The sequence below is a fragment of the Lissotriton vulgaris genome, chromosome 11 (genome assembly GCF_964263255.1).
Source record: "Lissotriton vulgaris chromosome 11, aLisVul1.2, whole genome shotgun sequence".
In the NCBI taxonomy this organism is placed as follows: domain Eukaryota; kingdom Metazoa; phylum Chordata; class Amphibia; order Caudata; family Salamandridae; genus Lissotriton; species Lissotriton vulgaris.
In genome coordinates, this window is record NC_141699.1 from 491,107,874 (window position 1) to 491,135,588 (window position 27,715).

Sequence of the window (27,715 nt, forward strand, 5' to 3'; positions counted from 1 at the left end):
GAGCACCATGTCCCGCTGCCTAAGTATTTTCCTGGAGGAATTTCTGACCCGGCTAAACCATTACATCACATTCCCGACCACCCAACAGGAATTGAATCAAACCAAGCTTGATTTTTACAACATTGCGCAATTCCCACATGTAATTGGATGCATTGACTGTACCCACATCCACATCTGCCCACCTGCACAAACAGAATACATGTACCGGAACCGCAAGTCCTACCACTCCCTGAATGTCCAGATGGTGTGACAATCATCACGGACATAGTGGCACAATACCCGGGGAGCACACTTGACTCTTTCATATTCCGGCACAGCGGCAGGCACACACGACTGGCCAGGGAAGGCTTTGGCGAAGGACACCTTCTAGGTAAGCACACATGCCAACAAATAGTACATGTGACCATGTAGCTGCGCATAACAGGCACTCACCCTCTGCTCCTTTCATTCAGGTGACAGCGCCTATGGTCTCCGTGAGTACCTCCTCACCCCATACCTCAACCCTGCCACACCACAGCAACGGCGTTACAATGCTGCACACATCTGCACAAGAAATTGCATTCGAGAGGACATTTGGGCTTTTGAAGAGCCGATTCCGCATACTTCACCAGACTGGTCGGGTCCTCAAATACCAGCCTGAGGTCTGCTGCCGCATCGTGGCCGCGTGTGCATTACTGCACAACATTGCTACCAAGCGCAGGATACCTGTAGAGATCTCTGGCAGTGAGTCGGAAGGGGACAACCGCCCACCTGCACATGTGCGTCATGCACGCGGGGAGAATCCTGCTGAAAGACACAGGCGTCGCAACCAAATCACAATGAACTGTTTCTAGTGCACCCACTCCCCTCAACCAACACTTCACTCATGCATGACAATTGCAATAATTACATGAGTCAGATTAACTTGTACATAATGAATCTTTATGTGTTTTTCACAATAATGTGACATTTTTTCTTTGAGTATCATGATAGCTGTATTGACTCATACATCACCATGTATGTGAGGAGGGCATGCTTGTATCATCACCATGGCCCTACATGGAAAACAATAAACGGTCAGTGGCGCCTCCGGGCGGAGACTCCCAGACGTCTTTCCACCTCATCCTCAGCATTTGCCCGTGAGGCTGCAGTGGGCCTGGTGCTGAGGCAGGGTACCGTCACCAGTGGCAACGACAGGCTGCTGTGGCTGGAATTGCCCTCACTTGCATCATCCCCACCTGCCTGGCCATGGCCAGTCGCCTGCAGACTCTCCACTGCAGTGGTGACTTGCTCCAGTGCCCGAGCGACATTGTGGCTGCATTGCACCATTTGAATTTGCATCGCTAATGAGCGGCGTGATAGTTGGAGGTGGCATTTCCAATAATGTGATTTTAGCGTGTGTACGCTGACAGGCGGGTCAGCAGCTGGCGGTGGAGGCGGCGGTTGACGTCCCGCTGGGTTAACAGGACCTGGGTGTTTTCCCGTACAGCAGCGGTCATGCTCTCCATGCTGTCAGTGAGCTGTCCCACACTCTTGCAGTCTTGTGCAGCTGCAGGTGGATGGCTTCCAAGTGACGTGCCTGCTTTTGGTGTACACGGAGCATACGACATCAATTGTCAGGCCAGGTACCCGGACATTCATCCCCCTGCCGGCACGTGGTGTTGTGTCGCGTGGCTCCCTCACCAGTCCACTGGACTGTGATCTCACAGTGGCTGTGCGCCTTGTCTGCTTCCGTGCTGCAGCTGTAGTTGCCAGTGCCACTGGCATGGGTGTCAAACGGGGTGGTTGTGGCACGCCTGTTGTTGCAGGGGTGGCCCTGTCCACAGGGGCAGGTGGTGGTACTACTGCTGGTGCTGGTGCTGGCCGTGATGGTTCTGGTTGAGGGGAAGGATGGACCTCTCCCTCGTGTCCTCGGGATTGTCGTCTATATGCAGGGCCTCACTATCGGTGCTGGGTTCTTCTGCGCCATCTGTGATCTAAATTTGACGGTGATTAATGACATGTTTCTTGCACATGGGAGTTTGCTACATGTATGCAGGCTAGCATTCCCTGACTGGCTTTACGAATGACTCTCACTGGACAGGTCTGGCTGTATGGGGCTATCTGGAAATTGTGGTCAGACTACAAGTCCCACAATGCAATTGGGCTTTTCTGGTGTGCATGGGCTGCATGACTGGGGTTTCTAATGGGTAGCTCTGGGGTCATGGCCATTGTTAGGGGACAGGGTCCCAGTCGCATGGCACTTACCTTGGGATTCTTCAGTGAGTCGGGAGGAGTCCAGCCGGGTTACCCCCATGCATGCCTTGGGATTCAGGGTGTCCTCCACAAGGTCCTCCAGTGGGGTGTTGGGTGGTACAGTGGGCTCTCCTCCTCCGGTTGCGACTCGCTCCCCCAGCCTCTCTGCAATTCTTTCCTTGGCACTCCCTCTGAGGTCATACCACCTCTTCTTCAGGTCGTCTATGGAGCGCTGGGTCACTCCCACTGCGTTTACTTTGGCGCGGATGCGCATCCAAATGCGCCTTTTGTCCGCCTCAGGGACCCTCCTTGAATCCTTCCCGAAAAGCCGGTCATGGTCTTTGCTTACTCCCTCTATTAAATATTCCAATTCTTGCTCGGAAAATTTGATTTTTCTTTTCCTTCCTGAGGCACTGCTCCCTGCTGCTTCCTGGGACATTTTCTGCTGTGGTGTGTCTCCTGATTTTCAGCTGGAGGTGGTCTGTAGTGGAGCTCTGGCCAGTGCTGCTTCCACTTTCAGGCTCAGTGTGCAGAATGAGGGAGGGAACTGCCTGCTTCCTGGTTGTGATGTCATCACTGTGCTCGAAATGCGACTTCCCATTTTTGCGATCTCGCAATTAGCGAGATCGCAATTTACGAATCCGGTAATTGCGAGATCGCAATTTGTACACGGAAAAAGGCAGATTCTTTGATTTTTTTGCGATTTGAGCAAAATCGCAAACAGCAATTGCGGCCGATTGCGATGTGCTTCTTTTGGTAGCATTTTTTTCATGAATTCCATTCTGCGAATTCTAAATTTCAATTCGGTAATTCTCGCAATTTAAAATACGCAGAATTTGAGTTTGATGAATCTGGGGGTAAGTCTAGGAAATTCAATTCAACAGTATTTATTTGGGGTGCTCATATGATGTTACAATACCCACCCACCAGGGTATGTCTTTCCTAGGACCACACAGCCTAGAACAATAGTAAACCACAATACACCAGAGCACACCCAATCATTATCAGCCAGATTCATCATCCAAAATTGTGATCGCAATAGCTGCGAATTAGCTATTGCGATCGCAATTAAATGAAAAGCAATTCATGATTTGAAAAAGTACAAAATTGCGAATTCGCAAAATAGATTTTGCGAAATCGCAAAATAATTTGCAGAATCTAGGTGGAACCCCCTTAGCGAATTGGAATTAGCGAGAATCCAAGGATTCTGAAAAAAATTTTTGCGAAATCGCTAAATAATCGCAAACACAATTCATGAGAACTCGCAAATAGCGAAAAATCACAAAATCGCTATTTGCGACGCGCAATTTAGGGAGAACCCAAACCAGGTGGTAACCATGGAGTCAATAAAAAAAAAAGATAAAAAATAACCTAAACTAGCCACAGGTGCGGCCTGACCAAACACACTTAAGGAGACACAGTAGGAACATGAGGACTTTCACAATGCCAGGACTCTACATGGTGGCCAGGCGGCGAAGGCTCCAGGCTGCAACAAGGAACAGACACAGGATCCATGAGCGAATATTCCGCCAGCGGATCACCCTTCCGGGCCAAACTAAGGAGCAAATCTACTCTAAGTACCGCCTGAACGGGGCAATGATTAGTAAGATGATCTGGGACCTAGATCCCCTGATGCTGCAAACAACAAGGAGGACCAATGCCGTGCCCACCCATGTCCTGGTCTTGTGCAGCCTGCACCTCCTGGCCTCTGGAAGCTTCCAGGGGATAGTTGCCGTTGCAGGGGGGATCTCCCAGAGCACCATGTCCCGCTGCCTAAGTAGTTTCCTGGAGGCAATGCTGACCCGGCTACACCATTACATCACATTCCCGACCACCCAACAGGAGTTGAATCAAACCAAGCTTGATTTTTACAACATTGGGCAATTCCCACATGTAATTGGATGCATCGACTGTACCCACATCCACATCTGCCCACCTGCACAAACAGAATACATGTATCGGAAACGCAAGTCTGACCACTCCCTGAATATCCAGATAGTGTGCAACGCTAAGACAATCATCACGGAGATAATGGCACAATACCCGGGGAGCACATATGACTCCTTCATATTCCGGCACAGCGGCATGCACACACGACTGGCCAGGGGAGACTTTGGCGAAGGACACCTTCTAGGTAAGTACACATGCCAACAAATAGAACATTGTGACCATGTAGCTGCGCATAACAGGCACTCACCCTCTGCTCCTTTCATTCATGTGACAGCGCCTATGGTCTCCGTAAGTACCTCCTCACCCCATACCTCAACCCTGCCACACCACAGCAACAGTGTTACAATGCTGCACACATCCGCACAAGAAATTGCATTGAGGGGACATTTGGGCTTTTGAAGAGCCGATTCCACATACTTCACAAGACTGGTGGGGCCCTCAAATACTAGCCTGAGGTCTGCTGCCGCATTGTGGCCGTGTGTGCAATACTCCACAAAATTGCTACCAAGCGCAGGATACCTGTAGAGATCTCTGGCAGTGAGTCGGAAGGGGCCAACCGCCCACCTGCACATGTGCGTCATGCATACGGGTAGAATCCTGCTGAAGGACACAGGCGCGACAACCAAATCACAATGAACTGTTTCTAGTGCACCCACTTCCCTCACCCAACACTTCACTCATGCATGACAATTGCAATAATGACATGAGTCAGATTAACTTGTACATAATGAATCTTATTGTTTTTTTTACAAAAATGTGACATTTTTTCTTTGAGTATCATGATAGCTGTATTGACTCATACATCACCATGTATGTGAGGAGGGCATGCTTGTATCATCAGCATGGCCCTGCATGGAAAACAATAAACGGTCAGTGGCGCCTCCGGGCGGAGACTCCCAGACGTCTTTCCACCTCATCCTCAGCATTTGCCCGTGAGGCTGCAGTGGGCCTGGTGCTGCGGCAGGGTACCATCACCAGTGGCAACGACAGGCTGCTGTGGCTGGAATTGCCCTCACTTGCATCATCCCCACCTGCCTGGCCATGGCCAGTCGCCTGCAGACTCTCCACTGCAGTGGTGACTTGCTCCAGTGCCCTAGCGACATCGTGGCTGCATTGCACCATTTGAATTTGCATCGCTAATGAGCGACGTGATAGTTGGGAGGTGGCATTCCCAATAATGTGATTTTAGCGTGTGTACGCTGACAGGCGGGTCAGCAGCTGGCGGTGGAGGCGGCGGTTGACGTTCCGCTGGGTTAACAGGACCCGGGTGTTTTCCCATACAGCAGCGGTCATGCTCTCCATGCTGTCAGTGAGCTGTCCCACACTCCGTGCAGTCTTGTGCAGCTGCAGGTTGATGGCTGCCAAGTGACGTGCCTGCTTTTGGTGTACACGGAGCATACAACATCAATTGTCAGGCCAGGTACCCGGACATTCACCCCCCTGCCAGCACGTGGTGTTGTGTCGCGTGGCTCCCTCATCAGTCCACTGGACTGTGATCTCACAGTGGCTGTGCGCCTTGTCTACTTCCGTGCTGCAGCTGTAGTTGCCAGTGCCACTGGCATGGGTGTCAAACGGGGTGGTTGTGGCGCGCCTGTTGTTGCAGGGGTGGCCCTGTCCACAGGGGCAGGTGGTGGTACTACTGCTGGTGCTGGTGCTGGCCGTGATGGTTCTGGTTGAGGGGAAGGATGGACCTCTCCCTCGTGTCCTCGGGATTGTCGTCTATATGCAGGGCCTCACTATCGGTGCTGGGTTCTTCTGCGCCATCTGTGATGTAAATTGGACGGTGATTAATGACATGTTTCTTGCACATGGGAGTTTGCTACATGTATGCAGGCTAGCATTCCCTGACTGGCTTTACGAATGACTCTCACTGGACAGGTCTGGCTGTATGGGGCTATCTGGAAATTGTGGTCAGACTACAAGTCCCACAATGCAATTGGGCTTTTCTGGTGTGCATGGGCTGCATGACTGGGGTATTTAATGGGTAGCTCTGGGGTCATGGCCATTGTTAGGGGACAGGGTCGCAGTCGCATGGCACTTACCTTGGGATTCTTCGGTGAGTCGAGAGGAGTCCAGCCGGGTTACCCCCATGCATGCCTTGGGATTCAGGGTGTCCTCCACAAGGTCCTCCAGTGGGGTGTTGGGTGGTACAGTGGGCTCTCCTCCTCCGGTTGCGACTCGCTCCCCCAGCCTCTCTGCAATTCTTTCCTTGGCACTCCCTCTGAGGTCATACCACCTCTTCTTCAGGTCGTCTATGGAGCGCTGGGTCACTCCCACTGCGTTTACTTTGGCGCGGATGCGCATTCAAATGCGCCTTTTGTCCTCCGCAGGCACCCTCCTTGAATCCTTCCCGAAAAGCCGGTCATGGTCTTTGCTTACTCCCTCTATTAAATATTCCAATTCTTGCTCGGAAAATTTGATTTTTCTTTTCCTTCCTGAGGCACTGCTCCCTGCTGCTTCCTGGGACATTTTCTGCTGTGGTGTGTCTCCTGATTTTCAGCTGTAGGTGGTCTCTAGTGGAGCTCTGGCCAGTGCTGCTTCCACTTTCAGGCTCAGTGTGCAGAATGAGGGAGGGAACTGACTGCTTCCTGGTTGTGATGTCATCACTGTGCTCGAAATGCGACTTCCCATTTTTGCGATCTCGCAATTAGCGAGTTCGCAATTTACGATTTCGGTAATTGCGAGATCGCAATTTGTTCACGGAAAAAGGCAGATTCTTTGATTTTTTTGCGATTTGAGCAAAATCGCAAACAGCAATTGCGGCCGATTGAGATTTGCTTCTTTTGGTAGCATTTTTTTCATGAATTCCATTCTGCGAATTCTAAATTGCGATTCGGTAATTCTCGCAATTTAAAATACGCAGAATTTGAGTTTGATGAATCTGGGGGTAAGTCTAGGAAATTCAATTCAACAGTATTTATTTGGGGTGCTCATATGATGTTACAATACCCACCCACCAGGGTATGTCTTTCCTAGGACCATGCAGCCTAGAACAATAGTAAACCACAATACACCAGAGCACACCCGATCATTATCAGCCAGATTCATCATCCAAAATTGCGATCGCAATAGCTGCGAATTAGCTATTGCGATCGCAATTAAATGAAAAGCAATTCATGATTTGAAAAAGTACAAAATTGCGAATTCGCAAAATAGATTTTGCGAAATCGCAAAATAATTTGCAGAATCTAGGTGGAACCCCCTTAGGGAATCGGAATTAGCGAGAATCCAAGGATTCTACAAAATATTTTGCGAAATCGCTAAATAATCGCAAACACAATTCATGAGAACTCGCAAATAGCGAAAAATCCAGAAATCGCTATTTGCGACGCGCAATTTAGGGAGAACCCAAACCAGGTGGTAACCATGAAGTCAATAAAAAACAAAAGATAAAAAAGAACCTAAACTAGCCACAGGTGCGGGCCTGACCAAACACACTTAAGGAGACACAGTAGGAACATGAGGACTTTCACAATGCCAGGACTCTACATGGTGGCCAGGCGGCGAAGGCTCCAGGCTGCAGCAAGGAACAGACACAGGATCCATGAGCGAATATTCCGCCAGCGGATCACCCTTCTGGGCCAAACTAAGGAGCTAATCTACTCTAAGTACCGCCTGAACGGGGCAATGATTAGTAAGATGATCTGGGACCTAGATCCCCTGATGCAGCAAACAACAAGGAGGACCAATGCCGTGCCCACCCATGTCCTGGTCTTGTGCAGCCTGCACCTCCTGGCCTCTGGAAGCTTCCAGGGGATAGTTGCCATTGCAGGGGGGATCTCCCAGAGCACCATGTCCCGCTGCCTAAGTAGTTTCCTGGGGGCAATGCTGACCCGGCTACACCATTACATCACATTCCCGACCACCCAACAGGACTTGAATCAAACCAAGCTTGATTTTTACAACATTGCGCAATTCCCACATGTAATTGGATGCATTGACTGTACCCACATTCACATCTGCCCACCTGCACAAACAGAATACATGTATCGGAACCGCAAGTCCTACCACTCCCTGAATATCCAGATAGTGTGCAACGCTAAGACAATCATCACGGAGATAATGGCACAATACCCGGGGAGCACACATGACTCCTTCATATTCCGGCACAGCGGCATGCACACACGACTGGCCAGGGGAGACTTTGGCGAAGGACACCTTCTAGGTAAGTACACATGCCAACAAATAGTACATTGTGACCATGTAGCTGCGCATAACAGGCACTCACCCTCTGCTCCTTTCATTCAGGTAACAGCGCCTATGGTCTCCGTGAGTACCTCCTCACCCCATACCTCAACCCTGCCACACCACAGCAACAGTGTTACAATGCTGCACACCTCCGCACAAGAAATTGCATTGAGGGGACATTTGGGCTTTTGAAGAGCCGATTCCACATACTTCACAAGACTGGTGGGGCCCTCAAATACTAGCCTGAGGTCTGCTGCCGCATTGTGGCCGTGTGTGCAATACTCCACAACATTGCTGCCAAGCGCAGGATACCTGTAGAGATCTCTGGCAGTGAGTCGGAAGAGGCCAACCGCCCACCTGCACATGTGCGTCATGCACGCGGGTAGAATCCTGCTGAAGGACACAGGCGCCACAACCAAATCACAATGAACTGTTTCTAGTGCACCCACTCCCCTCACCCAACACTTCACTCATGCATGACATTTGCAATAATGACATGAGTCAGATTAACTTGTACATAATGAATCTTATTGTTTTTTTTACAAAAATGTGACATTTTTTCTTTGAGTATCATGATAGCTTTATTGACTCATACATCACCATGTATGTGAGGAGGGCATGCTTGTATCATCAGCATGGCCCTGCATGGAAATCAATAAATGGTCAGTGGCACCTCCGGGCAGACGCTACCAGTCGCCTTTCCACCTCATCCTCAGCATTTGCCCGAGAGGCTGCAGTGGGCCTGGTGCTGCGGCGAGGTACCGTCACCAGTGGCAACGACAGGCTGCTGTGGCTGGAATTGCCCTCACTTGCATCATCCCCACCTGCCTGGCCATGGTCAGTCGCCTTCAGACTCTGCACTGCAGTGGTGACTTGCTCCAGTGCCCTAGCGACATCCTGGCTGCATTGCACCATTTGAATTTGCATCGCTAATGAGCGACATGATAGTTGGGAGGTGGCATTCCCAATTATGTGGTTTGAGCGTGTGTACACTGACAGGCGGGTCAGCAGCTGGCGGTGGCAGCGGCGGTTAACGTCCCGCTGGGTCAACAGGACCTGGGTGTTTTCCCGTACAGCAGCGATCATGCTCTCCATGCTGTCAGTGAGCTGTCCCACATTACGTTCAGTCTTGTGCAGCTGCAGGTGGATGGCTGCCAAGTGACATGCCTGATTTTGGTGTACATGGAGCATACGATGCTCAATTGACAGGCCAGGTACCCGGACATTCACCCCCCTGCCGGTGCGTGGTGTAGTGTCGCGCGGCTCCCTCACCAATCCGCTGGACTGTGATCTCGCAGTGGCTGTGCGCCTTGTCTGCTTCTGTGCTACAGCTGTAGTTGCCGGTGCCACTGGCATGGGTGTCACACAGGGTGGTTGTGGCGCGCCTGTTGTTGCACAATTTTGAATCAGGTCCTTCCGTTAATTTTTATTTCCACTTTTCAAAATACAAAGAACAACAGCAGCCGACAAACGTTTCACCCCTGGACTTTTTCAAGGCTGCAGAAAGACATATACATATCATTTTTGGGCACTGTGACAACTTGTGTTCACAATTGATATAAAGAGATTCAGCAATAATAAAAACAATTCCGTAAAAACACATCATAAATGTCCCCATCAGGAGGTGCAACCTGACATATCTCTTCTTGAAGCAAAAAAGGACCGCTTCGTTCCTTTGTATCTGTGAGGCAATGCACAGAAAGGATATAGTACTTTGAAAGCTGGTCACTTTACTCTATCCTTTTTTGACTCCTTTGCTGGATTAGAGACATAATGATCGGGTGTGCTCAGGTGTATTGTGGTTTACTAATGTGTATTTAATACATGACAATCCACAAGCCCCTAAATATTTTAAAAAGCATAGAACAGAAGCAGTGAGAATGTGAAAAATACATCATAAATCATTCATGGCCTAGTGCAGGGCAGACTAGCCCTAAATCATAAAACAAGAACATTACAGTAAATTACAGTAAATTGATAAATGGAACCAGTAAAAAATTCTAAGAAAATACACAAGAAAATTGGAGAAAAAAAATGTAACCGTAGGCATCTATCAACCAAAAATAATAATTTCACATGGGTCCTACTCACCAGCCATGATACAAAACAAAAAAACACACACAAAATTAGTGATCTTTGCACACCCTCCCACAAATTTAAAGTATTTTTACAAAGTGCTGCATTGAACTTACGTGATGTTCCCCAAAAAGTGAAGATTCCAAGTGCGTGGATGCAGCACAGGCAAAAAGAGAATGTCCGAGGGCTGAACAATACAGAGGGAGGAGTCTTTCAGAACAGGAAGAGGAGGTTCCTACCATATAAACAATGCCATCTCAATCTCTACGGCACTGTCTTTCTGTTTGAAAAGAAATCTGTGAATGGTCAGTTTCTGTAAAACGTCAGGATTTTTTGGGGCTACAGAAAAGAAATGTTTGGGGTCCCTGTAAGGAGCAGTTTGTATGTATTCAGATTGTCAGCTAATTTGATCCCTCGTGATGCCAAACAATATTGAATCTCATGTTAGTTTTCAGAAATTGGGACACACTTAAACAGCCAAGATGCCTGGTATTTGCCAGCCGATATAGTACTACAAGAACAAGCATGAACAAAGCCATTTCTTTATACTCTTGTATCTAGATCTTTTAATGGCAACAATATTTTATATCCTGCACCTCAAACTGTAGGAAAACAGAGTAAGGGTTACTTAGTGGATGTTTAGTGGAATAGAGCATAACAATGAAAGAGGACACATGCACTTCAAGCTTCAAATTGTAGCTTTAAGTTCCAGAAATTCATCCAGATAAATCATCCTTCACAGCTAGTATTTTCTCGGTCAAATGAAAATCCAAGCTGCATTCACACAATTGCCACAATTTCATTGGTGAAAATCTGATAATGTTCTTCTTGCTTCTCTCCTCTACCTTTTCCCTCCTCACCAATTTCTATCTACCCAAATATTTTTCTAGACAGTGACTCCAACTCTATTAAGTAACAGAAAAAGTGGGAAAAATTAGATGGACAGAGTGGTAAAGAGAATGTTACAGTGAGAGTAGATGTGAAGTGGTGATGTAGATAGTGAAGGGATGGAGAGAGGTAGGGACAGAAAGAGATAGTGACATAAATGAGGGAGAAAAATAAGGCTGGTGCTGGCCTACTGGTCTCCATCCACAGCAGGCTCGGCAGTATCCTTTGGTGGCAGCTAGTGTACCTCTTGGATGATTGATCTGGACTCAGATGACACTCCTGGGTCCTCAGACTCAGGGGCATGTTTGGCCATCGAGGAACGGTCACTGGGTTGCCCAGCAGCTGTCAGTGGAGATCCTCCAGAAGTGGTTACTGACTTGCAGAGTTGGGCAACTTCAGCGTTGATGGCCCCGGTGCAGGTTCAGAGGGTCAGCCAACTGGCCCTTGAAGTCATTTCCTGGAGTGAAGTCTGGAGTTCAAGAGTGACTTTTCCTCAAGCCAGGAGCCACAGGCACCGTCCATTATTTGCAAGCCTTAGGTGTTGCAGGTGCAATCCAGCAGATGGTGCATCTTTGCTTTGCCAAGGCCATGGGTCACCAGGGCAGTCCATCTTCGGTTCTTTCTCCAGTTCCATAGTGATCTGAGGTTCAGTGTGCCAGGGGTGCCATATTGATGCTCAGGAATTGCCCTGGGGGATGATGCGGCCACTAGCCTATGGGCTAACAGGATCCCTCCCACTCTGTGACAACTTCCAGCTATGCGTGGTACCTTACAATCCCAGATTGTACTGTTTTGCCCACTCCCAAGGTGTCGGAAGCCTTCCTCAGATGATAAGAACTTGGTTGACCACCCTAGAGGCGTGGCTACCTGAGGGCTACATGTCCGTGGAAAAAATGGTCTCCCCTCTCTGTTTCATCCACCAGCCTGTCACCCTGAGCAAAGCACAGTCCTTCAAGAGTGTGATCGCCTTTTGCCCCCCAAAGGCGGCTTTGCCTTAGAAGTACACAATTTGCCATTGGTTTAAATGTCAAAGTCGAACTAGCAGTTTTCAAACTTCTCTTCCAGGCTGCACTGGAAAGCTGGGAGCCATGCTGTTCTTTGTTACACATAGATGGGCCAACTAGTGCTGGATCCCTGGGTGTACACTGTCTTAAAAGCCCTCAGGATGATATATTAGGGACTTACAAGTAAGCCAGTTTATGCTGATTGGGGATAGCCAATTCAACATGTGATTTGTATTGGTTAGAACACTGGCACTGAGGTATGATTAGTACGCCTCAATACACTGTCAGAGTTGAAAAACTAGCAGCATAAGTGTAACATTTTCGGGGTGATCATGCAAAAAGGGGCATGTCGTTACAAAAGGTATAGACAGAAAAGAGATGAAGGAGGGAGGGCAAAAGCTTAGTAGAGAAAGAGGTAAGGCTGATATAGAGAGACTTAGAGTTGTGATGGAGAGACAGAACCCATTTTGCACATACCTTCGAACCACTCTTAAGCCAAGGAAACACTGTTTTCATTATCCTAGCTGACACCAAGTTATTACAGACTACACCCCCAGGTTGACCTATTCCTAAAGGTGTCTCCATTTCCTATTCCCAATCTCCTTTTAAACCCTAAGTTACCCCTTTACAAGACTTTATTTATTTATTTATTTATGTATTCTTATTCTAATCAGTTCCATGCAGGGGAGTTCTGTGCATAGAACTCATTTTTAGAGAATTCCAATAGAAGCCTAGGCTAGATGTGCAGGACATCTAACCTGGGTTTCTATTGGAATTCTATAACGCATATTAGCAAGCCCGTTATCGCCATTTTAGCGGCAGTTTCCTGCTGCTAAAACGGCAATAATATTACCAAGGTTCTTGCTAATATGCCCTATAGTTATCATTAGTGCATTTGTTGTAATAGCACCAGGTCCAAGTTGTGGCAGTAGTGCCACTGCACCTCTTGCTTCAGTGCAACTGCTGCTTCAGCAGCTTCTTGATTTGCTAAGAGCTGAAACCCTTCTTTCTGTTAATGAAGGTGACAGAGAGCCCCTCCAGAATCTCACTTAGGCCCTGATTTAAATGGCAGTCGGTCGGACCGCCGCCCGCTATTGCAGTAGTCAGGAGACCAGCCGACAAACGGGCGGTGGTCCCACCACAGCCTTTCGATGTGACCACCGTGCTGGCAGTCGGAAAGTGCTCCATATCACAGTGGCTTGTGCTGCAGCCAAGGAAAAGGGGCACAGCACAAGCCACCATGATACGTATCACCTCCTGCACATCCATGGACCATGTGCCATGCATTATGTTGTGCATGTTGCACGGTTTGGAGGCATTAAATGTGCCCCATGGCCATTTTGCAGTGGCCCTCGTTAGACGGGCCCTTTTTGGAACCCCACTATCCCTTTCTGACAGCCTTTACATGGTAGTGTTCCTGCCATGAACAGGCTGTCAGAAAGGGATATCCAAATCCTGACGATGCTGTCTGCCTCAGCACTGCTGCCATTCAGGCCACGACCCTGACTGCTGCCACACCAGGATCTGATATCCTGGCAGAGATGGCAGTCTGGACTCTGACCGCCGTGGTCAGACTAAAAGCATTGAAATGTGGCAGTAAGACCGAAGGGCTGTCAGGGATCGGGCCACCACTGATGGCCTGTTGGTGGCGATCCAACTGGCATCATAATGAGTCCCTTACTGAACGTACATGAAATACTCAATGCATACTAGAGGGAGATACCAATAACTGACTGACTCCAATGCTGCCTGTGCTGCAGAGAACCCTTTATAAGTGGTTTGATAAGGGCTTTCTGCTCCTGTCTGGCAACTCCTGGGTCAATCTAATAGTTTGTTTGAGCATTATAATTCTGACATTGCAGCTAATCTGAAGTTCATGACAGGCTGAACACCACAAGTGAGGTGTGTTCTCTACTACCCTGCCTTTATGTACCAAACATATCAAATAGCATCTTCTTCAGCAGGAGGACAATGGAATCCAGGTTTGTTTTGTCAGTGTCTTTCCCAGTGGCCCCTGCTATTCTGTCTAGCTGAAATGAAGAACAGCAATCAATGCTGACAGATCACTCAAAAGAAGAGAAACTGCAGACACACCCTGCTCCAGCAGCCGAAAATGGTGAGCCTTTACTCTCATAAGCAGTTAGCCAGTCCCTGAGTTCAATCTTCAGTGGCCATGAGCACATTTCCAGAAGGATAACTACTGTACTACCTGTAAAAAAACAGCTATGACTAGATTGTACTTAGGAGAGGTATTTAGTTGCAGTCCATGGGCACTGGGAGATTAAGTGATATGCCCAGAATGTTGAGCTGACAATGAGACTAGAAGCCGGAACCCTAGCTCCAGTGTCTGCAGCACTGGCTGTTGTGCCACATCCTCTCCCAACCTGGCACTACTCCTTCACAGATTCAAAATGTGTCAACAACACCACAGCAGGACTGTGAACTGTTTAAACCATTGAAGTAAATAAATGTACACTTGTGTTTTGAATAATTTGTGATCTCTGTTTTTTCAGATGGCCAGACACCTACCTGTCCCAATGGGACAGTTGCATAGAATGTAAGTGCTGTAAGTTTTTTTGGTGTTCTCCTGCCACTCCTGGCAGGGTTGTACTGGGACAAAAATAGACCCGGGCATCAAAATAAAAGTGGTCCCATTAGTGAATCCTATAGCTGAAAAAGTGGGCTACATTTGCAAATCAGGCAAGTTTTGAAATGGCAAAGACACTCTGAATGGGTATTTTGCAAGGTATGTGAGACTGCATGCTTTTTGTGTGTCCTGCAGGCAATGCTTGTCAGTAAAAAAAAACGTCCACCTGGATATAAATCCGGCACACAAACTGATAAAAAAACGGCCTACACAGTGATCTGGAAGACAAGCCCCTTGGCCACTTCCTGGTTACCCAATAGGCCACTCCGACCCTGACTGTTGGGACAGTATTGCAATAGGCAGGAGTATCATGGGCTCCATGCTGCAGACAGTCAGCACCTCTTGCCAGGCTGAAGACCTTGAGTGAACCAGCCTTGTGTCTTCCTGCCGACATGACCCAGCAAAAAACATGAAATTGTGCCTGAAACAGCTCAAGGACAAAGAATCCCTTGTTTGTTAGCGTGAAGCATTCTTTCTCAGTGTCCTTGCCATTCTGTCTCAGCGTAGTGAAGGCCAGCCAACTGCAGACAGACAGTCAGCGTCCAGAGTCACCTTCCTCCTCTCTCTCCTGCCAAGTCAACATGGCCGACAGTATTAATCACCAGCATGGTGACCATGCTAATGAAACAGACAACATTCTGGCTGCTTACATGCATCTCCCTCATCCAAAAATGGTACCATTTCCAAACCTTGCACTGATTACGAGTCCTTTTTTTTCTCTTCATTAAGTTTGAGCAAAAATCATGTCAAATCGACAACTATGTAACTAAATTTTGCTATATTCTTTAGGTGTCTGTTTTCTGTAAACCTGGCTATTTCTGCACTAAAATACTCAACTGAAAATGTGTGATGAATTCCGATAGGAAACGTTAATTCATCAAAATGTAAACCTCAAACAATGTTTGTGATAATAATGACACAATGCCGCATAATCAATGAGTCTTAACACTTGTACTGATGATGGACATGATTATTATATTACAGACTATACAGTTTCTAATTCATGTTGAGAATTATCTCTAAGCTTTTCGGAGCTATATATTGTACATTTCTGGGTTTTCAGTAGCTTTTTCTATTATTCCCATTATTTCGACCATGCGTCTCCATCCTTCTCTACCCATTCAGTAGTTATACTCAGATTTGCAGCGCATGGCTAATCGACCTTGAGGCACTCTAGGGCAGTTCCTAGGCACGGGAGATTACGAGCCACTTGTGTCAAATTTGGAAATCGCAATTAGGTAATCGCAATTTCCAATGTCCGATTCCTATTCCGATTTCATATACTGATTCCTAGTGGGTTGTAAATCGACCTACCTCATTAATATGACTGAGGTAGATCGCGATTTGCGACCCCCTAGGAATTGCTAGAATCACGGGAATGGGTGGCCTGCTGGGGTCAGCAGACCACCATGCCTGTGATTGCTTTTAAATTAAGCAATCCATTTCATTTTTTTTATAAATGCAGCTCGTTTTCCTTAAAGGAAAACGGGTTGCATTTAAAAAAAAATAAAGAAAATGAAAAGGGAGCTCTGCCGGCTCTTAAAAATCATTTTTACAACCATTCCCAAAGGGGACAGGGTCCCATAGGGATGCCTTCCCAGGTTACCACCTACTTGAAGTAGGTGATAAAATGCGAATGTTTTGCGACTGCATTAATTGTCACGAAAGATTCATACATACCATTAGGATTCGCTATTTGGAAGGGACGCCCTAAACACGCCCTAACAGGTTACTGAGTTGCAAAATGGATTTTAATAAATGTAAAAAGCCTTTTTTGTGTTTGCAAACTAGCCGATTCTTTGAATCAGCCAGTTTGCGAACCCAAAAATGGTTGAAACATGTGGCCGAGAATCACAGGATATTAAGTCGACGCCGAGACTAGAACCTGTAATTCCCAGCTCCAAAGTCGGCAGCTCTGGCTGTTTCACCATACTCTCACAATAGTGCTTCTTACACTTTGACCATTTAAAAGAGTATTCTGCTCTGGGAAATCTTGCAACTTAACAAAGTCATAATTAACAGTATCACGATCAATGGATGCACTAACACAGGCTGCTACGAGGTGGTGTTTGCGGCCTGCCAGAATTGTCAAATTACAAGTATTCATCACACTAAACTGATAGGTGCTGTTTTGCAGTATCGCTGGGCTATACACATGCAGTGCCACACGCACATGCTAAGTGGGGTTTAGGCTAGCATCATCACTGAAGGTGAAGGCCGCAGTAGCATACGTTATTTGTAAGTGATGTTTTGCCACCTGAAATCATTGCTTTATTAGAGCTATGATAGCACCGCAGGCATTTTACAATTCAGCGTTCAGCATCATGGCGCTATTTCTGGGTAACTATCCAATACTTTGATGTTTAAATAGCATGGTTCACATATAAATATTTCTGAAGCTTGATTCTTTCTTTTGCATTACATCGAGGGATCATTTATAGAGGTCAGTAATAAATGATAATCTAAAGTAGGAATCTGGACCTAGTTCATTATTATGAAATAACTATATGATGTGTTCAGGTATTCTGTTTTTTATTTTATTTTATTTTGTTGTTGCATTGCTCGTCCTTTGTTTTATATCTCTCGGCTATTGTTTGCCTTATATTGTTGCATGCTAATGGGTATTCTGCAGCCTTTTTTTTCCCACCGCATTGCTGTCACATAGCAAGATTTTTCAACATATTCACTAGTTATTTTTAGGTCTCGGCGTCAACGCGCGAAGCGCGTCTCCGCCGGAGATCTTTTGTCAGGGACTATGCTTCCCAGGAGACAGCCTTGGCCACGCGCATTGCCTCTTCAAGGAGGCGATTTCCGCTGGCCACGCGCTCGCGAACGTGCTCAGCTGCTGTCTCCTGGGAAGCAGCAACACCACACGCGCATGCGCAGAAACAGCGACAGACACACACACACACGAGCGCTCATGCACGCACGCACCCACACATACAGCGAACCCACCCCCGGCGTCGCATGCATACACACACACACACGTGCACCGAGCATCCCCCCCCACCCCTCCGCCGTCGCATCCCGCCCCCCACCCCTCCCCTCCGCCGTCGCACACACACACGCAGACATACAGGCATTCTCTCCCCGCCCCGCCGGACACGCAGACATACAGGCATTCTCACCCCCCCCCCGCTCCCCCCTTCCGCTCCGCTCCGCTCACCGGTCAAAGGCCCTCCGGACTTGTGCAGCCTCCGACCGCGGGGCTCTCCCTCGGTGCTCCTCCAGGCACTCCGTGGGCGCGGGCTTCACAAAACGGAAGTCCCGCCCCACGATAGGTTTCGTTTTCTCAGTCCCGCCCCACGATAGGTTTCGCCTGCAGCTCGTCTGTCTGCTGGGCCGGTGTCGGCTCGGTTTGCATTGGCAAAGTCAGTAGGTCGGGTTTAAAGGGTCAATGCATATAAAGGCATTCACAAATGCAGTTTACATGCGCCCCATGTACAAACTCAATTTTACATTAACAAATGCATTGTTAGCTTTGCCAGTGCGGCGGAAAAAGAGCCAAAAAGGACTGCTTTATCTATAGAATACATTTAAGAAATTAAAGAATTGAGTGGGGGAAGCAGCGTGATGATTGAGTTCATTTTTTAGATTGCAAACATCCCATCGTGCATTCTACTGGAATAGTTTAAAAGCTGAGTAACAAACCAAGCCACCAGTGGCATGAGGTGAGCGGGCAGTGCTGCTCTGGGTGGAGAAATTGATACAGTTGGAATATTTGGGATCAATACTTTTAGCAGCCATCTGTCTAGTAAGTAACACCTAAAACGGATATTTTTAATGGATACTTCTAACTGCCGATTTTAAGCAACTAAATAATCACGGGCATATTGGTATCGGAGATTATATTTAGTTAGACTAAAGGGACAGGTGTAGTGAGTGCAGAGTAGTGAGTGCTGAGTGCAGAGTGCTGAGTGCAGAGTGCTGAGTGCAGAGTAGTGAGTGCAGAGTAGTGAGTGCAGAGTAGTGAGTGCAGAATAGTGAGTGCAGAGTAGTGAGTGCAGAGTAGTGAGTGCAGTGAGTGCAGAGTAGTGAGTGCAGAGTGCTGAGTGCAGAGTAGTGAGTGCAGAGTAGTGAGTGCAGAGTGCTGAGTGCAGAGTGCTGAGTGCAGAGTGCTGAGTGCAGAGTGCTGAGTGCAGAGTAGTGAGTGCAGAGTAGTGAGTGCAGAGTAGTGAGTGCAGAGTAGTGAGTGCAGAGTGGTAATGCAGAGTAGTGAGTAGTGAGTGCAGAGTGGTAATGCAGAGTAGTGAGTGCAGAGTAGTGAGTGCAGAGTGGTAATGCAGAGTAGTGAGTAGTGAGTGCAGAGTGGTAATGCAGAGTAGTGAGTGCAGAGTAGTGAGTGCAGAGTAGTGAGTGCAGAGTAGTGAGTGCAGAGTAGTGAGTGCAGTGAGTGCAGAGTAGTGAGTGCAGAGTGCTGAGTGCAGAGTAGTGAGTGCAGAGTAGTGAGTGCAGAGTGGTGAGTGCAGAGTGGTGAGTGCAGAGTGGTGAGTGCAGAGTGGTGAGTGCAGAGTGGTGAGTGCAGAGTAGTGAGTGCAGAGTAGTGAGTGCAGAGTAGTGAGTGCAGAGTAGTGAGTGCAGAGTAGTGAGTGCAGTGAGTGAAGAGTAGTGAGTGCAGAGTAGTGAGTGCAGAGTGGTGAGTGCAGAGTGGTGAGTGCAGAGTGGTGAGTGCAGAGTGGTGAGTGCAGAGTGGTGAGTGCAGAGTAGTGAGTGCAGAGTGGTAATGCAGAGTAGTGAGTAGTGAGTGCAGAGTGGTAGTGCAGAGTAGTGAGTGCAGAGTAGTGAGTGCAGAGTAGTGATTGCAGAGTAGTGAGTGCTGAGTAGTGAGTGCAGAGTAGTGAGTGCAGAGTAGTGAGTGCAGAGTAGTGAGTGCAGAGTGGTAATGCAGAGTAGTGAGTAGTGAGTGCAGAGTGGTAATGCAGAGTAGTGAGTGCAGAGTAGTGAGTGCAGAGTAGTGAGTGCAGAGTAGTGAGTGCAGAGTAGTGAGTGCAGAGTAGTGAGTGCAGAGTGCAGAGTAGTGAGTGCAGAGTGCAGAGTAGTGAGTGCAGAGTGCTGAGTGCAGAGTAGTGAGTGCAGAGTAGTGAGTGCAGAGTAGTGAGTGCAGAGTGCTGAGTGCAGAGTAGTGAGTGCAGAGTAGTGAGTGCAGAGTGCTGAGTGCAGAGTAGTGAGTGCAGAGTAGTGAGTGCAGAGTAGTGAGTGCAGAGTAGTGAGTGCAGAGTAGTGAGTGCAGAGTGCTGAGTGCAGAGTAGTGAGTGCAGAGTAGTGAGTGCAGAGTAGTGCGTGCAGAGTAGTGAGTGCAGAGTAGTGAGTGCAGAGTAGTGAGTGCAGAGTAGTGAGTGCAGAGTAGTGAGTGCAGAGCAGTGAGTGCAGAGTAGTGAGTGCAGAGTGGTAATGCAGAGTAGTGAGTGCAGAGTGGTAATGCAGAGTAGTGAGTGCAGAGTGGTAATGCAGAGTAGTGAGTGCAGAGTAGTGAGTGCAGAGTAGTGAGTGCAGAGTAGTGAGTGCAGAGTAGTGAGTGCAGAATCTTTTGATTTAAAGAAAAACAAATGTCATGAGCAATGCCAATAGCTCTACCTTTAATGATGCCGAGACCATTGCATTGCAAATGCTTGTTTAAGCCTGTTATTGTCATTGCAACATCTAGGACATAGTGTCTGTTTGTTGCTTTATATTTCACAGTGCATACGAAAGAGTGTTTCGCCATCAATAATAATAATATAAGACTAACAGCACTGTGATAGGTTTTCAGGTTTGTCTCCATCCAGATCCAGTGGTTGTATAATTGCCCACTGTTTGTCTATGTGTATCGTTTTTATATGTTTGACATGGATTGGACGCTTCAAAGGTCTGTTTAGTCACCTTCTTGACTGTCCAAGGAAAACTGCTAAAAGTAGCCACATGACTATCCTGCACAGATTAGTATTTTTGTAAGGTGTCAATTAGCTATTTAAGAAAGCGACACAGTTAGGAGATAAGCCCACAAAGACAAACACTCCTTGCCAATCTTGTAGCTCCTAATTGAAGCTGATTATTTAATTGACGACACGCAAATAACGTCAGAAGTAATTATAGAAATCTAGGACCAAAACTATAGGGCATTGTGTAACCAGGCGTTGATAAACGAGACAAACAAGTAAGGAAAAAAAATGTATTCTGACTCATTTTACAGATGGAAATGGCCACTTATATACAATGATAACAAGAATATATTTACCTCAAAGGAAGAACTCAGCCATTCCTTGAATTAACAACTCCACTGACATTCCATTAGCAACCTACCAAATTGGATAGGGCTGGAAAGTAAAGCTTAACCAAGCCCCCTTTCCGGAGTTGATTGTGTCCATCAAGTAGTAGAAGAAGCCCAAGCATGATATACCACAACTATTGTGATGTTTAGTATCTGCCCTGCAACTGCAGTGGTCCAGCAACCTTGCAGTACATCCGTACAGGTAGCCCCAAGTTTGGAAATTCTAGGGCACCCCAGAAGTGAAGAGTGAGTGTCCTGCAGCACACCAAGAGTGAGCTTTGTGTATACATCATGCATCAATGTGAGTTTCTACTCTTCCTCCTCAGCACACACAATACCACTGGTAAGTTTCTGAGTTTGGTCTGGGCACACTTACAAGGCTTATTGCAGGTGATGTCAAAGGAAGCAGCAAACCAGCTAGGCAGCATGGACTAGTGACTCCATGATTGGCTTATGTGGTTTACTTGTCAGACCCTAGTACAGTGCACTGCGTGTGCCCAGGGCTTGTAAATCAAATGCTGCTGGTGGGCTTGCAGCACTGCTTGTGCCACCCACCGGAGCAGCTTGTAAAGTGTGTCTCAGGCCTGTAATTGCACAGCCTGTGTGCAGTCTGGTACTGCCACGTTGACTGGGCAAGTGCACCCACTTGCCAGTCCCTAAACCTTCCCTTTTCTACATATTAGTCAACCCTAAGTTAGGCCGAACGGCAGGGTGCATTGTAAGTAAGAGGTAGGACATGCCCTGATGTGTGTGGCATGTCCTGATAGTGAATTACAGCCATTTTCGTTTTTCACTATTGCAAGGTTACCTGTTCCCCATAGGCCGGAATGGGCAGATTGATTATAACATCTTATAATCCTAACTGACTCAGGGAACTTGGTAGAAAATCAAGTTTAGTATGCCTGAAATCAGAATGATAAAACACATCTTTTAGTGAAGTTGGTTTTAACATTCTGTGTTTGAAAATACCACTTTTAGAAGGTAGGTATTTTCTTGCCTAACTATCCAAGCCTGCCTCTGCTAGGCTGTGTATTACTTGTCTAGTTTTCGAGTGACAGGGGCTAGGGGGCTCCAGGAGACAGGGCGAGCCAGCACAGGGCTGAATAAACCTATCTGCATGTAGATTGGTGGGAGGAGTTGTACCTGGGCCTGAATAGGACTGTGCCTGCCTTCCACAATGCTGGCTTCACCTCCTGTGGTGTGTCTGATCTGGGCCACACTGTCAAATGAAAGAAGGAGCCCTGTAAACAAAGTGCTCCAGGACTGATCAGAACGGGTTTGGGCAAGGCACAGACACTCTCTGCCTTCAGAGACAAAGGATTTTGGTGTATAAAAGGGAGGACACTTTGTCAGAAATGTTTCCCCTTTGGGTAGATTAGTCCCACAACAACAGTTATTACCCACTCAATTTCATACATGGATATAGTCTAGACCAATAGACAGAAACAATAGGTGATAGGTATTTACCAAAAAATATAAATTTTATTCCAAATCATTAAAAACAGTGCATTGTCAATAAAAACAATTTGTACACAAAATTATACACAATAAAGGGAAATATACAGAAAGGAAAATAATTCCAATTAAAAGAGTAATAAGAAACGCTAGTTGGAACAATGTAAATCAAACTCCAATTAGTGGTATTGTCGAAAAAAGGAGTAGTTATGTCCAATTAACTTAGCGTATCCATACTCATTGTAAGCATTGAAGCGTTTCGGTTGTGGCACTTGTATTTATATGGCCAACACCTTCTTCAGGATAGAATTATTTATACTTCCCCACACAATATATATATTTTTTTAAATCTTATCAGACGATATAGATAGCCATCAACAGTGCTTCTCATCTGTCACAAATGTGTGATCAATAGGATAAAAACGTCAATAAACGGTCAAATGACCACACACGTTCCTCGGCTTTCTGATATCAACTTGGTCCTTGCATAAAAAAATGCTGTACAGTTGTGGTTGAAAGTCACAAGAGTGCTTCTTAACTCAAATTAAAACGAAGTTATCTACTTGTCATAACCCTCCTTCACTTCCAGCTAGGCTGCCCGCAGCCTGCTATTTTCTCACGGACGGAATACTCGTCTGACGCTCTCGTGACAGAATGGGCATTCTGTCACAAGAGTGTTAAGAGATAAAATATTAGTGGAACGGGTAGTGTAGCAGTAGAAATTGATGGTTAACTTCCCTGCTGCAAAAAGAATACCGACAGATTTGTTTCGTCTAAGAGACAGGGTTTTGTGGTATTGATGATACTTCTAATAGACTGCCTGTTGCTGGGAGCTGGAAGCAATTCTCAACGACGAGAAGCGTGTCACCGCTGCAGCAGTTGTCGTCACATCGCAGAAGAAGCAAGCTACCGCTGTCATCATCGCATCGCCGAAGCGCGTTGCATCACCGGAGAAGCATACCTCCACCACAGAGGTCGCTGTCACATCACCGGAGAAGTGTGTCACAGGGCCTGTCATGGCTCCAAAGATCATCCAGTCGGTGCACGGCCGTCGGGCATGCACGCATTGCATCAACGTTGTCGCATCGTAACCAAGATGCCAATTTGTCGCATCGCACCCGAGAGAAGAATCGCATCGAGGTGCCATCTTGTTGCATCATACTGGAGAGCAGTAAGAAACCGACGCATCACCTTCCCACACAGTAAGGAAGCAAACATCAACTCCCCTGCACAACAGTAAGGAACCATTGCATCCACTCCCCTGAGAATAAGGAACCAATGCATCACCTTCCCTGTGACCCTTTTGTTTGCTCTGCGTTACGCATCCAAGGTACTTTGAGAGTAAAGTGTTGCATTTACCACTTGAGAGAACTAGGCTCTTTTCTACCATTTTAAAGTGTATTTTTGAGTATAGTATTGTGGATTTTGTTGTTTGGTCTTGTGGTAAGTCTATATAAATATACTTATTTTTATAATACAACCTGTGTGGTGTCTATCTGTAGTGTTGTCACTGTATTAATGTATGTGTTCACAAATGCTTTACACACTGACTCTGAGATTAGTCTGCCTGCTCATGTCAATCTACCAAGGGGGTGAACAAGGGTTATTTTAGGAGTGTAGCCCCTTACCCTGACTAGATGCAAGGGTCCCTATTTGGTCAAAAGTACTTACCTCTGCCAACTAGAGACCCCCAAATCTAACACTGTTTATCACAGAAAGTTTCTAAAGAGAGGCCTTTTCTACAGAAATCAGCCTCCAGTTGGAGCTTCTTGAGCCTTTTTATGCAAGCGCAGTCTCGGTTAAAAGAAGTGAAACAACATTCCGGAAAACATCGTTTCAATATAATAGTGAAATTTGACATTTTAATGGAATTTAGTGACATTTTGTGAGAAAAAATGTACAGCTTCTTTCAGTCACAATGAAAAGTGAAGATGGTCACACTTCCTTTCAGGACCAAGAAAAGTAGTTTTATATTTTTTTAAGCCTGCTTCTTTAGCCTGACTATTGCATGGAAGAGAATTTCAGGAACAAGTTGCCTGTGCTTCTTCAATTGATTTCAAACATTGGTTGATGTGACTAATGGATGAATATGAGGGGCTGAAGGAAAAACATTAGAATGGAACACCTGCATGAATAAAAGGCAAGGCTTTAATGGCTCTTTGAATAGCATTATTATGGGAGAATTTTGCAACTGGCAAATAGGACAGCCAGTTATCCTGACTTGCATCACAGTAGCATCATAATTACTGTGCTAAGCTTTGATTTATTGACTTAGTTTGGCCCATTTGACTGGGCATAATACCCTGAAGTCAGTGCATATTTAACTCTGAACGCCTTACACAAACCTCTCTAAAATACATAAAAGATATAGATATTTTCTATCAGAAATAAGGCATGAAGCAACCCATTAAAATGAAAGACATCAGTCAAAAACACTGTGCTGTTTCTTCAACTGTTAGTAACTTGTTTAAAAAAATGAACCATCATTAAAAAGAAAGGTGTCAACAGTCACCATTACCACACCATACCTTCTGAAGATGGAAGAGCTGCTGTAAAAACTGTACAAATACTGTGGCAAGACTCTAGCTACTGGTCACAAGTTCAGATATCCAAAAGGATTCAGATGCAAAGATTTATGCTTGGTATAGATGGGACAGGTGGGAAAATGTTTCTGAATATCAAGATATATAGTTGGCCACCAAAAAGATCATACAACTAAATCCAAAGTTGTCTTCTCTCCTCTGTGGTGTGGACAGAAATGATGAGCAATGGCACATTTTCATGACATTTAGTTTTATGTCTTTAGTGTCTTGTTGACTGAAATTTAGTTTTGTTAAACTAGAGTGTCTTTAAAAGAAGATTTTCCTGTTCTTTTGAATTCATCCAGCTTGATGACTACACCTGTACTGGAGATTTCAAAAACAGTGCAAGTTCTGATGATCAGTTTGGATTTCAAAAGGTTCTCCAGTTACAATTAATAGATGTCTTCACTCAGTAGAAAACATCTTCAAACCTCAAAGGTCCCCCTTAAGTATTGAACAGGTCTATTTTGAGCCTGACAAAACATGGGGTAAGTAAAATTCAGGGTTTCTTGTCCATCCTCTTGTTTTTGTAACAGAAATGCCAAACAGCCCTTTCAGAGGCATCTCTCTTCACAATAAAACTCTTTGATTTATCAGGATGATGTGAGATTCATGGTTTAATTAAACATCTGTTTAAGTGTACAAACAAACTTTTTTCCTTGATCATCCCAACAAAGGCTTTTCCTCTTAGTCTCCTTTTCCAAAACTCGAGTAATGTCACCATTTCATTCAGAAAAAGTCTTGATGAATTGACAACAAAAATGTGTGACATTTAGGAAACGTTGTGTTTCTTAACAGTAATAGGCAAAGGCTGCTCCAAAACAGCTGGTGCCCTGAAATGTTATAGAGTTGGTAATGCTTCAAATGTTCCCCATAAGATTTTCCTTCAATAAATTGGCCTATCAACATGGACTTTGAATTGTCGATAGTATTATGTTTAACTGTGGAATCCCATTGCAAACTAATGTGAAAAGATGTTGAACGATATCATGCTAAGCATCACGCTACATGCAACTATGGGGCCGATTAGGATGGCGGATGGACTTGCGTCCGTCCGCCACCCCTGAGTAGGAGGGACCGTCCGCATGGGCAGCGGCGGTCCCTCCATGGCAATTAGGATGTGACCGCCACCCTGGCGGTCACATCCTGTATGTTTTACATTGCGGCGGGTGCTGCTTGAAGCAGCACCCGCCGCAATGTAAAAAATTAAAACAGTGCATTTGCATGCACAAAGCGGCAGGCACCGCGCGGTGCCTGCCGCTTCGTGCACGCAAAGGCAGGGGGGTACCATAGGTACCCCCCATGTTCACCCCCCATGCAACCTTCACTCAGGGGGCCCTCAACGGGCCCCAAAGTGAATGTCCGTATGCTTTTCCACGGCGGAAAAGCCGCCGCGGAAAAGCATTACTTTCCCTACATCCTAATATGGCTGGCGGTGTCTGATAGACACCGCCAGCCATGTTAATGCTTTTCCGCCGTGGTCGCCTTCCGACCGCGGCGGAAAAGCGGAGGACAGATTGTGAGATCCACCAGCCATCCTAATTTGGCGGTGGGTCTTTCAAGCCTCCTCAGCGGATTTCCCGCATCCTCCGGGCCGATGGTGGCCTCCGCCGGCCCGGAGTATGCGGGAAATCCGCCATCATAATGACCCCCTATGTCTTTAATATTACTTGAAACCATGATTTCAGTATTAACTTTTAAAACTGAGAAACTGTGAGAATCTATTTTTTTTTTTAACCTTTATTTGTAGTACTTGCAGTTACAGGTATGGGCCTACAACCATCCCGGCCGGCCGCTAAACATAGCTGGAGTAAAGCCAGCACTACACGTAATTATAGCAGTTCGAGAACCGGGATAAGAAAATAACAGTACGGAGCTTGCAATCATACACAACAGTTGAAAATCAGGATTCGAGAGGTTCATTTTTCAAATAAGAAACTAAAGAAGCGTCGCACAATCGTACTCAGTCCCCCAATAATGCGCAAAACAGGATATCTGCCAACAGTAGTGATATGGAGGAGTCATCGGGGGGCAAGATATACAAAACAGGAGAAAGGTAGGTACAGCCCCATCGGGTAACAAGTCTAACCCCCGCTCCTCAACACCAAACAGATCGCAAAGAGCATGAGTGACGACGACACTGAAAAGGAAAAAAGACTAAAGGGCCATAGAAACAAATATCGATCAAAACCCCACCCCACATCCCCCACCCTGCACACCCGCAGAAGGCCATGGCCTACCCCCCCAGCAGCGTGCCTGTCACCCTAATAGAGACCCGAAATATAGAAAGATAGAGAAGAAAAAAGAAAGTAAGCGGAGGAGGGCCCTCATCATGCCGCTCAGCCCCGCCCTTCACCCCTACACAACAGAAATCACTGGATGGAAATAATACTGTACTGGAGAATAACAAACCCCGAACATAAGCACGATGAGATATCGATCGAACCTATCCACTGCACCGTCA